General features: G+C 38.1%; 1 protein-coding gene and 1 long non-coding RNA gene across 6 annotated transcripts in view; one reads left to right on the plus strand and one right to left on the minus strand.

Moving 5' to 3' along the window:
- Window positions 1-1,595: 1,595 nt before the first annotated feature.
- LOC135432941 (uncharacterized) lies at window positions 1,596-11,003 on the minus strand. Of its 5 annotated transcripts, none has more exons than XR_010436991.1 (3): window positions 10,591-10,859; window positions 10,340-10,534; window positions 1,596-1,740 (listed from the first exon to the last, which is right to left on the minus strand). It is a non-coding gene; the product is annotated as an uncharacterized LOC135432941 (long non-coding RNA). The 5 variants fall into 5 exon arrangements; XR_010436992.1 differs by lacking the exon at window positions 1,596-1,740 and adding an exon at window positions 10,114-10,210; XR_010436989.1 differs by lacking the exon at window positions 1,596-1,740 and adding an exon at window positions 10,869-11,003 and having other exon boundaries at window positions 10,248-10,534; window positions 10,591-10,809.
- A 2,394-nt stretch (window positions 11,004-13,397) lies between these two features.
- DCX-EMAP (Doublecortin-domain-containing echinoderm-microtubule-associated protein) overlaps window positions 13,398-15,264 on the plus strand; it is a 40,477-nt gene continuing 38,610 nt past the window's right edge. Inside the window, exons 1-2 of the mRNA XM_064688886.1 lie at window positions 13,398-13,542; window positions 13,810-13,888. The gene's annotated coding sequence lies outside the window, so the exon portion shown is untranslated. The remainder of the gene's footprint in view (window positions 13,543-13,809; window positions 13,889-15,264) is intronic.

Here is a 15,264-nt window from a genome sequence, read left to right on the forward strand (position 1 = left end):
CTTTTGCTTATATTGTTTCGACATTATTTAATCGATTACAACAACACACGACTCAGACACGATAATTTTTGCTATCGGTAGACGATGAGCAGAGTTGCATTGATTACTGAAAACGAGCTCATGTGCAAAAAAAACGCGTTAATAAAAGCTAAATCAGTTTAAAAAGTGAATGAAATGTAGACACCAACAAATTTGTGTTAGTGTTAGTGGACGATCAGTGCAAATAGCCAAATAGCTAGTAAATAAATAATCTAGTCCCCTGGCTTTAATATATGCTGTAGTCGGGAGGCTGGCACAAGAGGCTGCATCCCTTATGCGTTATTAAAATAATTTGAGTAAGCAGACAAGATAAGCCCTAATGCGCTATGATCTTATGCTGATATGGATCAGGTGCTCGTATACCAGCGGGTAAGTAACATCTTACATTTAACCCTCCCAGCCTGGGCTCCGGAGATTAACATAATTGAGTTATGCATAAGCGGCGACACTTGGGCCTCATCCAACCCCTCACAGTACACATTCATGGCATAAACAAAGTGGGTTGTGTGATCCTATGTGGCAACGAGGCAAACAGGCCATATCCATATTCATATCCAATAGCCTTTTGAAATGCTCACGCTTGTTACTTTTATGGTCGGCCTCAATATGCTGCTAAGCAGATGGAGCCGTTTTGGCTTTCGCTCTTGGACTCATCAAAGGCTGCTTTCTGCTCGGCAATGTCCTTTTAGACTTGTGTTTCCGTTTCTAGAATGCTTGCACAGGGCATTGGCTCTGAATAAATGCCGCTTGAATTATGCAACACGTTTAAGTGCCAGTGAATGCATTCTTACATCTCCTGCATGCACTTTTTATACCCTGTTCACAAAGTGAAAACGGCAATATTAATCTCTCGGTGTAAATGCAATCTTATTAGCCGCAATCAAAACAAGAGACTTTAGTCTTGAAATATATACTCTAGCATATTCGTTAATTTAAGGATAGTGTCTAAAAGTTATCTACCATATATGAAGGCTCTGACTGATTTATTCTTGAATTACATTGTGAACAGGGTATTGCAAAGTCAGTTACTCCAAACTCGATGCTTTTTACTTTATTTTGCTTTGTTTTCATATGTTGTTTTGTGTTGATTTGTGCATATTTATGAATGCTGCCTACGTTTTTATATCTACTCTGAGCTAGACATGACCGCGAAGCTGTTTTTCGTATAAGTATTAGTTTTTGTATGTATGTAACAAGCAAAAGTACTGTTTCATATGTTTATACGTGTATATGTACGTATGTATATCTATACTGTTTCATTTTATGTATATACGTGTATATGTACGTATGTATATCTCCAACTGCTTCTTGCTTCTTTCACATATGTATGTTCATTTTGCATATGGCTTTCTAGGTTTTTAAAATCCGCACCTCGAGCCAGCCAAAAAATATTTTAGATTTTTAAAATGTTTAAAAGCAGTCTTATCGTCCTTTAAAAATTGATTTAAATTTGCAATGTAAATTAACTACGTTTTGAGTGTACATTACAAGAAGATTCGAATATACCTGCTCCTGCTGCCGTATTTTGTTTATTCTGGAATATCCTCAACTTGTGATGTTTGGTGTTTAAAGTACATTTCATGCCATAATTGGGTGTCTAGCGTCTGTTGCTCAGGGCTTTGCGTTGGGCTATTTTAACAATTTATAAAAAGTATGTTGTCTGTATCCGGTTGGGAGTGGGTCCGTCTAAGAGAGGTGAACCTGTTTGGAAAAAATAAAAAATAAAATTGTTTGGGCAAATGTCCGTCCAGTTAAAAGAATTTTCACCGTATATATTTAACGGGGTCGCAGTTGCCTCCTTCTGCCGGTTATATACATTTGTACAAAAATATTTGACCCCTTTTACCCATTTTCAATAGGTTCAGGATATACAAATTGAGTGGGATGCGCCATGGTATGGGTGGGCAGGGCAGGGCAGGGGAGCACGCGATTGCATAAATGGCTGGTGAACATTTTAACGGCCTAACCAAATGCACAAAACCACATCCATTTAAAATGGATCCAAAATGTATGTAACTGTCAGATAGGGCATATCCGTCCGTCTGTCCGTTTGTCTGTCTGCTTGTAACCATGCATATTGGTATATTCAATTTTAAAGTTATCTTGTTGCAACTCGGCATATAATCGACTTTTTTCTGCGGGGAATACATATGTCGAAATGGGCTGAAACGGACCTTATTAGCTTAAATTGGTTTCGGTCATAAGTTGTTGTAAGCACTTCTGTTCTTTAAAATATTCTACCTATAATCTGATAGAACGTGATATCTGTATTCAATCGGACGAGTTTTTGTGAATAATTGCAGCTAATCGTGTTTATGATATATATTTTTAACCAGGCTGGGTATTACCTACAGTTAAATTACCTTTTAAGTATCAAGTATTAAGTATTTTGGTTTCAAAATGGTATTTCACAATGTCTTATCAAAATTTTCTCAAGAAGCGGCTGCAAATTCTTATAGCTGCCATACTCAGGAAGTTATGATAGTTTTTTCTCTTAGTATTCAACTCTTGCTTCTAGCTTCAATTTGTATAGTCTAAAAATCTAGAATAAAAGTATAATTAATAATAGTATTAGTCAGGATCGGAATACTATAGCTGCTAACGGCACTTTATGCTAAAAATATTTTATGAAAATCTTTAGCACAATTTTCATTCTGACAAACCTTTGATCCAATCGACAAGTTCCTATTTGATAATTTGGGCCAACAGTTAATTTATTATAAATAATTAATTTATATGCATAGTATATCAGTACGCTAGACAAATTAATAGCTGAAATACTCAAGCAATTGGTTGATTTATTCACACAAAAATGACCCAGCTTATATATGTTTAAAGTTGTTCCATGTTGTTTTAGCTTGAATTTATTGCTAAACTTAAAACTCGCATAAATAATATGGTTTTTTATGAGTATGTTTTGGTTAAAGAAAATATTGCCAAACAATATTAACAATTTGTTTGTTGTTGTATTTATTTATTTCCGGTGACCTAACAATTAACTCAAATCAACACAAAAAAAATAAATAAAAACTAGACATGCTGCGCGTTAAAGTACAGTGGGTGAGTGCGATTTCGTGATTTGTTGTTAATAAATTTCACTAAAGGTCGTTAGCTTTTTATGCATATCCAAATAATCTCCAATGTAGTAGTAGACCATTTCTCTCATCAGTTCCTTTATATTTCGCATAATTATTACATCAGTTGCTCTAATAAAAGTTGTTTTTATATGAACTTTTCACCATCTCCGCTAACCCAAATATCTTTTTACGATTTTCCGTTTCTTTTATGTCTGCTCGCTGCCCATTTCCGGCATTTCGGGCCCCGAAAACTTAATATTCTAATCCACAGGCCTACGAATTTTAATTTTCGACGCGGGAACAGGCCATTTGTCGCCTGTCCCTGTCCGGCGAGGTTGTGGCAACAATCTCGCTGTCTGGCCGCCAGCCAAGTGGAACAGCAGCGTCTGCGGCTGCGGCAGCACAAAGTCTGGGTCTAAGTCCGATTAGCGGGATTGCGTGAGTTTTGTGTATTAGAGGACGCACATGTAAAACAATTTTGGAATATTATCGGACTTGCAATATAAGTAATAACGATAAGTTTATTTTAAAATAAACATGCACACACTGGAACATTTTCAAGGCGAAAACTAACATTTATTGTTTGCAGGCTTTACTTTTGCTTGTTTCCGTTGAAAGATTGTGCAATAAACTGACCTGGACGGGGGTACAGTGTTAATTTTATGTTAATTTTAGTTTAAATAATTCTAGATAAACGCTTTTCAGGATAAGAATGAATGGGTGTTGAGGTGTAAATATCCTGGCAGACATATACAAGATTTTGGATACATTTCTGTAATTACTTTCTGTACTCTTGTTCCTTGGGAGGAGCTATATAATATATCTCATATGTCAACCATATGAGACATTTTCAGCTTTTGAATATTTTAAAAACTCATCGTCATTTAAATACAATACTTTTCCCCGTTAGTTCCTACTTGATACATGGGTTCAATTCTTTCGAAAAATCTAGATCAACTCAATCCTCTTTCACATATATATTACAAATATTTTCAGTGGGTTGGGAGATACCTTTCTTATTTCGGTACACCAAAATATATAATTTAGTCATAAAAGATGACTATATTATAATTCCCACTGCATTTTTAGACGTGAAAACATGCTTTAAGGTGACAAGTATATACATTCATGCGCATGTATTACGGTACTAATATATGTTTTAACTTTTTTTTCGGTATGAATATACATTTTGTGGCACTGCTTGACTAAAATTTTTTGTGATGATTTTATTATTATGAAGTTAAGCCAACAAATTGGTTCATATCATATTTTTTACACAGCACAATTTTTCATATCGAGAGGTCGAACTTAATGAATATTTGTTTCATATTTCATTTTACGAAATAAGGTTCTGCTCTGCTATCCGTTGACTTATGGTGTGTCTATATTAATATGTAACATTAAAAGTAAAAAAATGACTACATATATTTTCAATTTTTTATTCCTGAAAATTGATTTATTTATGGTCGGCACTACGAGTTCAATCAAGTTATTACTGATACATTCGAATGAAACCATTAATTGATAAAAGTCGAAACAGAAATAATCATAAATATGTATTAATTGGAATAAAATAAAATACATTTAAAGATAGTACAATACAGCCATTTAGGCTTTAAGGCGAAGGCTTTATTCATAGAAGTTGATTCAATGTGATAAATGGTATCTCTTGCATTATATTAACTTTTCTGAACAGTAATGGGAAAGTTTTCAACTAAGGGAACCTATATTTCAAATTTGTAGTCCAGATAAATGCGTTCATATAGAGCTGACAATGTCTAAATTGACTAAACTTTGGGTTCTGATGCATAATAGGGCCGGAGTTGCAGGGAATGAAAAACTTGCCCCACATCATATTAAATTACGAACACAATAGCGAATGCATTAACTCTGTAATTAACACTTATTATGTATGTTCGGCAATTATAATTAATGTCTGCTGCATAATAATACAACAGCAAGGATAAACGTTGTGTCGAAGAAGAGAATATTAATTTGTGCATAATTGAAATAATTAATAGTGCTGGAGTAAGGAATGCCTGACTAGAAGATACCCAGTACGCAGCTCCCATGTGGGCATATAGTGCAAGGCTACAGCTGTCTCTTCCATTTAAGGGAGAAAGAAAAAGTTAGCATGACATTTAATTAATATACACGAACTCGCAGACCAAAGTTAGTCGTTGCTTCTATAGTTTCTGTGCTTACACATATTTGGATGACACATTTCATAAAAAAACCCTAAAAACATTGAAGTTGCACAATAACGTATTTCCTAGGCTAGGGAACTCACTTACAACACCCTTGCGGATGGTATTACAGTTTTTTTTTTCCAAAATGAGTTTCTTCCGGGGAGCTAAACAAAAAATTACATATTCTAGATATGTGTTTACTCAATTTACGTTGATTAGGCTAAACTCATTTTCAAATCTCTGAGCCTGAAAACTGGCGATTAATGTAATAATTTAATTTTAAGAAAAATAAGACGAGCTCAGGCTCAAACCAAAATCTGGGTTAATGGATGTGGATAGCAAGGTTCATTGCCCGAGTCCACCTTAAGGCGAGGCATCGCTTCCCACTCCAAACCTAATTTCGTGATTTTCCTTATGACATTTATAAATACCTTTATACGAATCTTGTATGCTAACTGTTGTGCGAAAGAGTGTGTGCGTGTGTATGTGTTTGTGTGTGTGAATAGCGTATTCAGCCTTCGCTCGCTTAAAAGTTCACTTTTATTTATTAAAAGTGCTTATTACATTAACACTTGAGCGCGATTTAACACGATTTTCTCAAGTATTTTCGTACGACTTTCCTCGTTTGCCATTGCAAGCAAGCCAGTGCCAAGGAATGCCTGTGACTCTGTCCCCGCACCCCTGTCTGTTTTGTGGGCGAATATCTCTCAACTACCTCCACCCTTCTGCTACTACTTAAGTTGAAGTGGCGGAATCGTGAATGCCCGCCCCTGGTGCACTTGTAAGCATTTAGCTCACCTACACCTTCACCTGCACCTACACCTGCACCTGGAGCATTTTCATCTATTTCACTTGCACTGAAACCTTAGCTGCCTCATCATTTTTAGTCCTTTGCCGAGCAGAGCTCCTACTTGCTAGCGTGTTGCCACGACTGATGCTGCGGCTTATAAGCCGCCGTTAGCTATGCTTTTTTGTTGTCCTTGCTGGCTGTTAAACGCCTGACTGCGGGATGTACTTCGGCTTGACTGTCTGCCTTAGCCTGGCTCGGTATCATTGCCAACATTTGTACCTTGGCTCGGGACTAGGGTTGTGACTAGGACTCGGACTGAGGCTGAGGCTGCGGCTGAGCAAGGGCTGTGGCTGGGGCTTTGGTTTGTTTCTGCCCCTAATATTGGATTGCCTGTTGTCAACATGCTTGCCGATTTACTGGCATTTGTTGGTGTTGTTGACTTTAAGTGTGTTGATTTCATACAATTAACTTTTTGCCTGTTTGTTTTGTGTGTTTTCCTGGTGGCTTTCGCAATAATTTCCTGCTCGCCTGTTGCCTTTGGCCTTTGTCCTGTCGCCTGTCGTCTGTCGGGCTAAAGCGAAGACTTCTTGCCAATTGTCAGCAATGCCAAAAAGTCACTCACATTATTTGACAGCACCAGGGTGAAGAAAACATGACATTTAACAACAAAATTGTTTATTCTGCGTTATTCCTATGTGTTCATATGGATTCGTAGACAGGTCTAACAGACGGGCTGATTTACCTCTGTAGGCTGGTTGGTTGAGTATAAAGTTGGTATATCAAAATCCAATTTTGATCGAGAAGCTCCAATCTTTGAAGATCTCCGATGAAGTCTATGTACCCAACTTACTGTCCCCAAGCTGAAAATCGATATTTATCGATATCAGGGCAAATATTTGAAGTACATTTTAGCCGCACTTGCGAAAGGAAGATCTTTGCCTGTTAAAGCATATAATCGTTTTTTATTAAAATATATTATTCTAAACTATTGGAAGGTTTCTTCACGAATTTCCCATACGGAGTTAGCGTTTATCTATAATTCTATGCATATATATATAAAACTGTTTGTCCAGGCTGACTGATTGGTTGACTTACTGAATAAGACGCTAAGGAAAACTCCACCCACAAGTGTGGAAAAATCGCTTAAAACGGTAGCTTAAAAAGTTTTTCGATTACCATCCAATCGGCTTCTTTTCAAAGATCTCAGTATACATTTATTTGTGATTTATTTTCAAACTTCTCTCTGGAAAATAAAACGCAAGGGCTTTATGTGCAAAAGTATATTTTTCGGCTTTAAGTTCATTTAATAAGATATACATTACACAAGAGTGTACAAGTATTTAAGGTACACAACATGGAAGTAAAGTGGGCGGAAGACTTTGATTGGAACTATTTTTGTCTTTTATCCGATCGACTTGGTTTTCAAGGTAACGCGGGTATATTTAAATTACCCTAAGGGTGAATAAAATTGGTCTAGTTTTGTTGAGCCCCTATAAGTCATCTTTTCACAACTTACGTTATAGTAGTATTCGAGCTTGAAAAACGTTTTAACATATATCAAAGCTGGTTGTTAGTCGGAATCCAAAAGCGTCATCAGCACACATGAGCCACTAAATAAATGTGTTGTGGGTGCGCTGAAGTGCTCATTAATTTTGTATATCACGCTGTGTACGAGTGCGGAAAAATGGCAGGCACAATATTCCGATACACACCCACACACCATACACACACGCACACACACTCGCACAACCTTTTGGTAAATGGGATGTTGAACTAAGACAAATACACAGATATAAATGATGACAAGTACTTGGTCGACGTTCCTGGCGCTTCAACGTCGAATCTGTGTGAAATCGGTTTGCAAGGGGTTAATAACAGCGGCAGCAGCTGCACTATCAGAAACAGGCCCACGGCACCTGCGTAAATATTCAGCAGGCCCGAGTCGACGCTCAATTTTGAGCTTGGCAGGCAGCCAGGCGGCCAGGCGGCCAGGCAGGCAGCACAGCATCTATCTGCCACATAGCTGCGCTGAGCGTTATTCCACTGAAGCACTGTCTGCATAGAAGTCAGTCAGTCAGCCCCTGAAATGGAGCAGGTATTTCAATTGGAATATTTTTGTAGCTCCTATAGCTCTCGCTTGTTAATGCAGCATCGTTTAAAGGTTGCTGATTTTGCAGTCTGACTGCTCTCTTACCTTCTGCTTGCTGCTTGTTGCTTGTTGCTTGTTGTTGGTATTTAAAGTAAAACATGCTACGGGGAATATTATAACAGTCAACAGGGGGCTATTTAAATGTCAAATAAACCCCTTAAGGACATATACATATTAGATGTCCGGCTTGTATTTATACTTTTTTATTTTTTAACAAGATAAAGTTTGTGTCCAACAGGAATTATGTGATATTATAGCCATTAATAAACGTGTGTATCTCTGCCAGCTGGTTAAGAGACAATCTGAAGGAGTACATATTTATTTTAAGAGCTCGGAAATATCTTTTGCAGTGACAAACATTAAACCACTCCCAAAGGGCTTAGGAATCACCAAAGTCCTAGTCCTAGCCTTAAGACTTCGACTGGAGAAACGCAGCTAATCGCAGCTTAAACAAAAAATATCAGAAAATTCGGCACGGCGAAGAATAAATACCCTTGCATTTTAAATCTTTTCTCATATTAAAGATATTTTATGTGGTACAGTTAAGAAAGCTTTAATTACAATAGATGTGTTCATACAGGAACTTAATATTCGATCGTTGGGAACAGACGGTTTGACGAAAGAGAATTCCGGTTAAGAATATATAAACTATAATGGGTGGAGAAGTTGCCTATATGCATTATAAATATCGTAACAATTATCACGTTATCCATGCAGCAAGTTTGCTGGAAAAGTCAACGATGTGGTTCCATGTAAACCTGGCGAATGCCGATTGCAATAATGAAAAACTGGCCGTATAATCATTGCCTGCCTGGTTCAAACTCAATAGAACAATCTATTTCGATTAGCCTGAGAACTTTAATTGAACGAACTAAGTTTTTGGTCAGTGCAGAAGTCAATTAGTTTTCGAATGTCATTGACTCATGAATTGGAGTGCTGCAGGGTGAAGCACAAGCGAGACGAGTACCAAATTTGGTTCCTTTCAACTTATTTTTAATGTTCTTAAACATTTTCGCTTTAATTAAAATTTCAACATGCTTCGTGTGCAGACATACACATATGTATAAGTCGGAGCCAGGCCCGCATAAATTAACTTTGCGTAGGTGACATCCCTCCCATCCTAATACCGTAGTAAACGTTGCTGTAAGTACCTTATCTTAATGCGCGCCATATCTACCCTAATGCAGATAATGGGACAGGCCGCTGTTTAAAGTCTAACAACCCTTTTTATATGCAAATTGTTGCGCCACGCGCCACGCCCCGACGCCCCGATGCTGCGACGCCTTCGCAGAGGCGGCTGACTGTCAACAGACTGACTGGCTGGCTGACTGACTGCCTGCCAGCCAAGTTGCGCACACAACTTGACATTTTTTGTACATATTTCGCAGCAGAGGTGCGCTATTTTTTTCTATTTTTTTAATTTCCCCCATTTAAACATGCTGTGAAAAGGAAAAGCAATGGATGTATGTGTGTGTGTGTGTGTGTGTGTGTGTGCGAATACCTGCGGAAGTCGCTGGCATGGGCGGCGGCTCCCCTAAGGTTTTTCCAACGATGCGGTCTTTAGTATGTGTGCGCAATGTTCCAATGCTTTACATCTACTGCTTTTTGTCTGCGTGTTCACGTCGGCATTTATTTATATATATATATATAAAGTGTGTGTGAGTGTGTGTGAAAAACTTTACAATAATTTGCAATTTAAATAGTTTTAATTAACTTTTACTAATTTGTCGACGCTCAACTTGCTCAGCTTGGCAAACTAATTTTAAAGTGATTTATTATTTAAACAGCTTGATGATTGACAGCGCCCAAAATGGGGCCGCTAAATTGCCTGCGGCCTAATTATGTGTGTTTAGCGCACTGTGGAGGGAAAATTCTGCGGAAGTGGCTTAAAAAGGTGCTCGAAGGGCTATCTAACAAGTGCGAGTGCTTTCTAGCCGAAAAAGCCCGACTAGAAGACATTCTGTATCTGAGGAAAGTGTGTGGTCAAGTTATCCAACTACATATTATCCTAGTCTAAATTATGTATTTATCGACTTCACATCAACCTAAATATGCAAGCTCTTCAAATCTGTAAGATCGGTAAGACAAGATTTACCTCGGCAACAACGTAGCCTAGGCCAATATCTGGCAATCGTTGTTGGTCCAAAAAATGGTCGCCTTACAACCGCCAGATCCATAGATAAAAGTGTGATTGTATCGTCGTATGAAGAAAAGGCCCATTCCAAGCAAGATCGACATTGTTACAACAAAAACGCCAGCGCCTATTTCTTCGCATCTCATAAAATGAAAACTGAGCACGCGGTCAGTTAGGGGGCCAACAGAATTAACATTGTTGCGTATACGCACCGTCGTCCCTTCGTCATTAGGTCAAAGTTGCAGCGTCCAATCAAATGGCCACAGTCTCGGCATTTTGATTTGGCCAGCTCCTGGCGCGTTTCGAAATATATTTTTTGTTTATACTTGTTGATTATTTGCGTAATACTCCTACACGTTCGCTCCACGATGACATGAACTGGGGAGGGCTTCTTTGAGCAGCCAGGTTGACCTGAGCTGGTCATATTCAATCTATTCAGAGAATGGTATTTACGACAACTTATAATGAGTTGCTACTGGAATTTTCTTACGTGTGGTTTATTTATTTGACAGAGGAATATGTTTGACATGTTGCCTGCTGTGATCGGGCGTTACAGCTCTTTAATTGACACTCAAACTTCATACACAAAGCAATACACATAGTTATTTATTGTAAATGTGTGCCAATAAACCAAAAGTTAACTGTCCTCTTTGAAGGGCCGAGGATTTAATACCCTTACCAAAGTAGATGTGATTATGTAAAGCCTTGACTTTTCTTCAATTTTTTCATTCTGTGGGAACTACAAGTTATATTGCTCCGATAATATTGAGACTGTGCTAGGCTCGAAACTGCTGTATTTGGACGTATAGGAAATAAAGCACATTAAAACTCGTGAATTGAATGCCGAGTCGATTAAGCTAAGTCCGTCTGTCTATATTGTCTATATTCTATCCGACCTAGTCTTAGTTTTCAATCTATCATCCCGAGCTTTTGCTTAGGTCCGTCCCCTTGTGCTTGAACCGCTCGGATTGGACCTCTTTTTTTCAAAGCTTATAAGCAAAATCGGCTGAAGTTCTCTTTTGTATGGAAAGCTGCATTGTTTTAGATATATTACCTAGCAGGGTATTTAATATTTTGTGTGTCAAAGATAGCTGCTATTTAGTGTTATTCATTTTGTGGTTTTATGAGTACATTGCGCAAACAAATAATGGCAAAAGTGACAGTAATCAGGACTCTTAATGAGTTAAGCGCATTTCAAACCATTATATAGGTAGTTTAATCCCTATTTACGATTGGATCGTAGCTGATTTCAATTAAAGTGGCGCCGCGCCGATTCGATGCGATGCCAGATGACCAATCCAATGGCATTAATTTTCAATCAAAATCCGCACTGCAAAAAGTAATTAACAACATATTACGAAAATGAGGCAAACAACAGCCGCGCCGCATACGATACACTTAGAGCTAATTACATTTGCCGTGGCTCCGAAATGATGGCCCGCAATAAAAGCAAAAGCCACAAAGACAAGGCAGCATTCACATCCTTAAAGTATTTGGGGGAAAAAGTTGTGGTTACCATTAATGAAAACGAGCTGCGTTAAATTAAATATATCAAATAAATTAAAAGTGGCGAACATACAATTGAAAGCCACATAATTGATTTACCAATAAATTTCCTCAAGCCTGGCCCCTAATGAAAAGTCGGCAAAACGACCAAAAAGGGAGGCCAGAGTCTGTAATTTGTAATTGGCCAACTGCAGTCAGCAAAATAATTGACGCCACAGAAAAAAGCATTCGACTCTCGTTCTCTTTTACCAATACCCCCGCCAAATAGACGTACACTCGCCCTTCCCACAAACCGCCGGCAAAGTAAAAGCGCCGGATTCGAGCCACACAATTTTTAGCAAGTGATGCGAAACTAATGCGCCCAAAAGTAGTCTATGGAAAAACGGCAGCCGTTGTTTGTGTTTTGTGCAGCTGGTTTTGTTGTATCTGAAGCCAACTCTTTGACTGCCTGTGGCGCTGACAACAGCTGCCCACCAAATGCAAGCGCAAATTGCAATGAATTAAAAAGTCAGAAATTAGATGCCTCGCCCTCGGACAGTGCGCCGCGCATTCCGAATAGAAATACGGCTCGAAATATTTAAGTTCCTCTGCCTGGCCAAAGCTGTTGCGAGTCGCTTATTAAAGCTGTGAATTCTACAGAGGGAATAACAAATGTACATAAGAAATAATTACAAATGTATTTATTTGTTCGCTTAACTGCGAAATGAAGACTCATTGACAGCAAAAGTGCCTTTCAATATAGAATATTTAACTAATGGTAACGCTGTTATAAGGCCTTGACTTCAAGACCGTTTCAGCCCGGAGTTCAAATTTATTTTCCAGTATAAATTGATTCTTAAAAAAAAATAGTTGCTCAACATCATCTGATCTGAAACCCGAACCAGGTTTTTAGCTCTTTTCATCTTCGAAATCAAGTTATTTAAGTATAATCACATTTTCAACGGTTTCGGAATATAAAAACCTTCAAAGGGGACACCAAAACCGTAAGAGAGAGGAAGCTTCACTGTAGTTATTTTATGTGATGGATGTGCACGGTACGAGTATAAAAAAATCGAGATAAGAGCCGATCCGATAAGAATTAAACGAACATGTGATATGTGAACATGTGTGTGTATGTATGTATGTATGTATGTATGTATGTATGTATGTATTTATGTATGTATGTATGTATGTATGTATGTATGTATATATGTATGTATTTATGTATGTATTTATGTATGTATGTATGTATGTATGAATGTATATATGTGTGTATGTTTATGTACATATGTGTACATGTTTATGTGTATGTATGTATTTAATTATGTATGTATGCAAATTAAAAAAAACGTATTTTTAACTAATGCCCTACTACTCGATTCTCATGAATTCAAGTAAGTCTTATAGTCTTCACTTCAAGAGGAGTGAGCGGCTTTAACGCTTCAACTAAGGAGAATGCGGCATCAACTATGGAGGAAACGGCTACTTAAGCAAAAGAGCGGTTTTAATATTGGAGTCGACGGCAACTTAAGTAAAAGAGGAGACGGCGGCTTCAACTATGGAGGAGGCGGAGGTGGTTTTAATATTGGAAGAGACGGCAACTTAAGCAAATAAAGAGAACTCTTAAACAATGAAGGGGACAGTGTCTATGGGTTTGGCAGAGGCTATTGAAAATACTGGTACGTATTATTAACATAATTATGTCTTATTATATTTCAAATAAAAGTAACAATTACTACAATCGTATGTATGCATGTTGGTTTGTATGTATTTGAATACATACATGTATTTATGTATTTAAATGTGTGTATATTAAGCAGAGCTGAAAATCAGCTAGCAAAGTATTTGTTAATATTTTTTAAGAACACGATTCTCACTTATTTTAGTAATTATCAAGCTGCGTTTTTAAGCTAATCAACATTATCTTTGCTTTTCTGTTTTTTCAGTAATGTGTTTATATAAATCTCCGTTTCCCGCTTATTGAGAGATGTGATAAAATAATCATGCGTAAATACACACGCACAGGTGAGTACGTAATTACAATTACATATTTATCTCTATACATAAAACTGTTTGTGCTGACTGATTGATTTTTGAACTAATGTTCAAATTCATTTAAGGGGTGTTTCATTCATTACAATTTTGAAAATAAGACAAAATAATCTTGGCTAGGGATATGGAAAATCAGCTTCACGTACCAAAAATTAAAGCAGGGAGTTGGTTCGAACTGTAAGCTTAACTTTGCACCCTGCTTGGAGGTTATACCTATTCCGAGCTGTGATTAACTAGTTGGTCTGGTTATGCGAACACTGGCATAATCATGCGGCCCCTTGCATTGACGACATTGCATTGCGGATTACTTCACATGAATCATCATTATCATCATCATTTGCAACAGACGCAATAACAATTAATTGTACCCACATGCAACAGGAACAGAGGAATGGGAAAAACTTAAATAATCACATTCACACATCCTCGGCCGGGGACAATTGAAACTTTTGCCAACAGCCGTCGACAGCCCGAACTCATTCACATTTGAGGACACGACTTTCCTTTTGCCGGCCGGCATGACATCGGCCAAATTATGTGTTGGCAGACAATGCGAACGACTCTGCTGACTTTACCCGGGCTACATGCACACTTACAAAGAGACATATGTATGTGAATGTGTGTGTGTGTGCGTGCATTAGTATGTGTATTTTTGTGGAGTACTTAAGCCTTCGGCAGGAGTGATATACGTAGTTGACCGAGAAATAGCTTGTGGTCGTTTTCATGCCACCCACATTCGATCCATTTTTTTCTTGTCATTTTGTCATGCGTTTCATTCATTTGGACAAAGCAGATGCCATGTCAGCCCCAACTGATGTGGGTTCTCGTATCCATTGGATTTTGTTCTTTGCTCGCATTGCTTGCGGCTTGACCGACCGATATCTGAGAGTAAATGCAACAGCATCCGGATTGTTAGTGGTGGGGGCAGCTGCCGTGCTCGGACTCATTATTGACATTTTCGTAGTGCGAGTGCCCCAGTAAGTAGTTCGCCTTTGTTGTGGTTCATTCAGTTGCATATACCAGTTCCACGTTCCACCAATGTCATCGTCACAGTTTCTCTGTCTCTGAGCCTCGGTTGCCGCAGTTGCATTCTTCAACGATTTCTTTCAGCAACGTGACGGACATCATACTTTTACTTTGTATTGAAAACTTATCACGCGCGAAAGTTGGCCAAGAGAAGAACTACTTTTATGAACTGGCTGCAACAACCCAACAAGCCATTTACACAGCATAAGCTGTAAGCACATAATCGAGCCAAGTCAATCTGATTGTGGGAATGCTTTTGGCTCTTTAAATACAGCTTAACAATTTCGTATAAAATCCAAAGATTGGGCTCACTTACAGTCCGG

This window comes from Drosophila montana, unplaced genomic scaffold (assembly GCF_035044405.1).
Source record: "Drosophila montana isolate Dmon_TW-CO22-7 unplaced genomic scaffold, ASM3504440v1 contig_3216_1, whole genome shotgun sequence".
Lineage (NCBI taxonomy): Eukaryota > Metazoa > Arthropoda > Insecta > Diptera > Drosophilidae > Drosophila > Drosophila montana.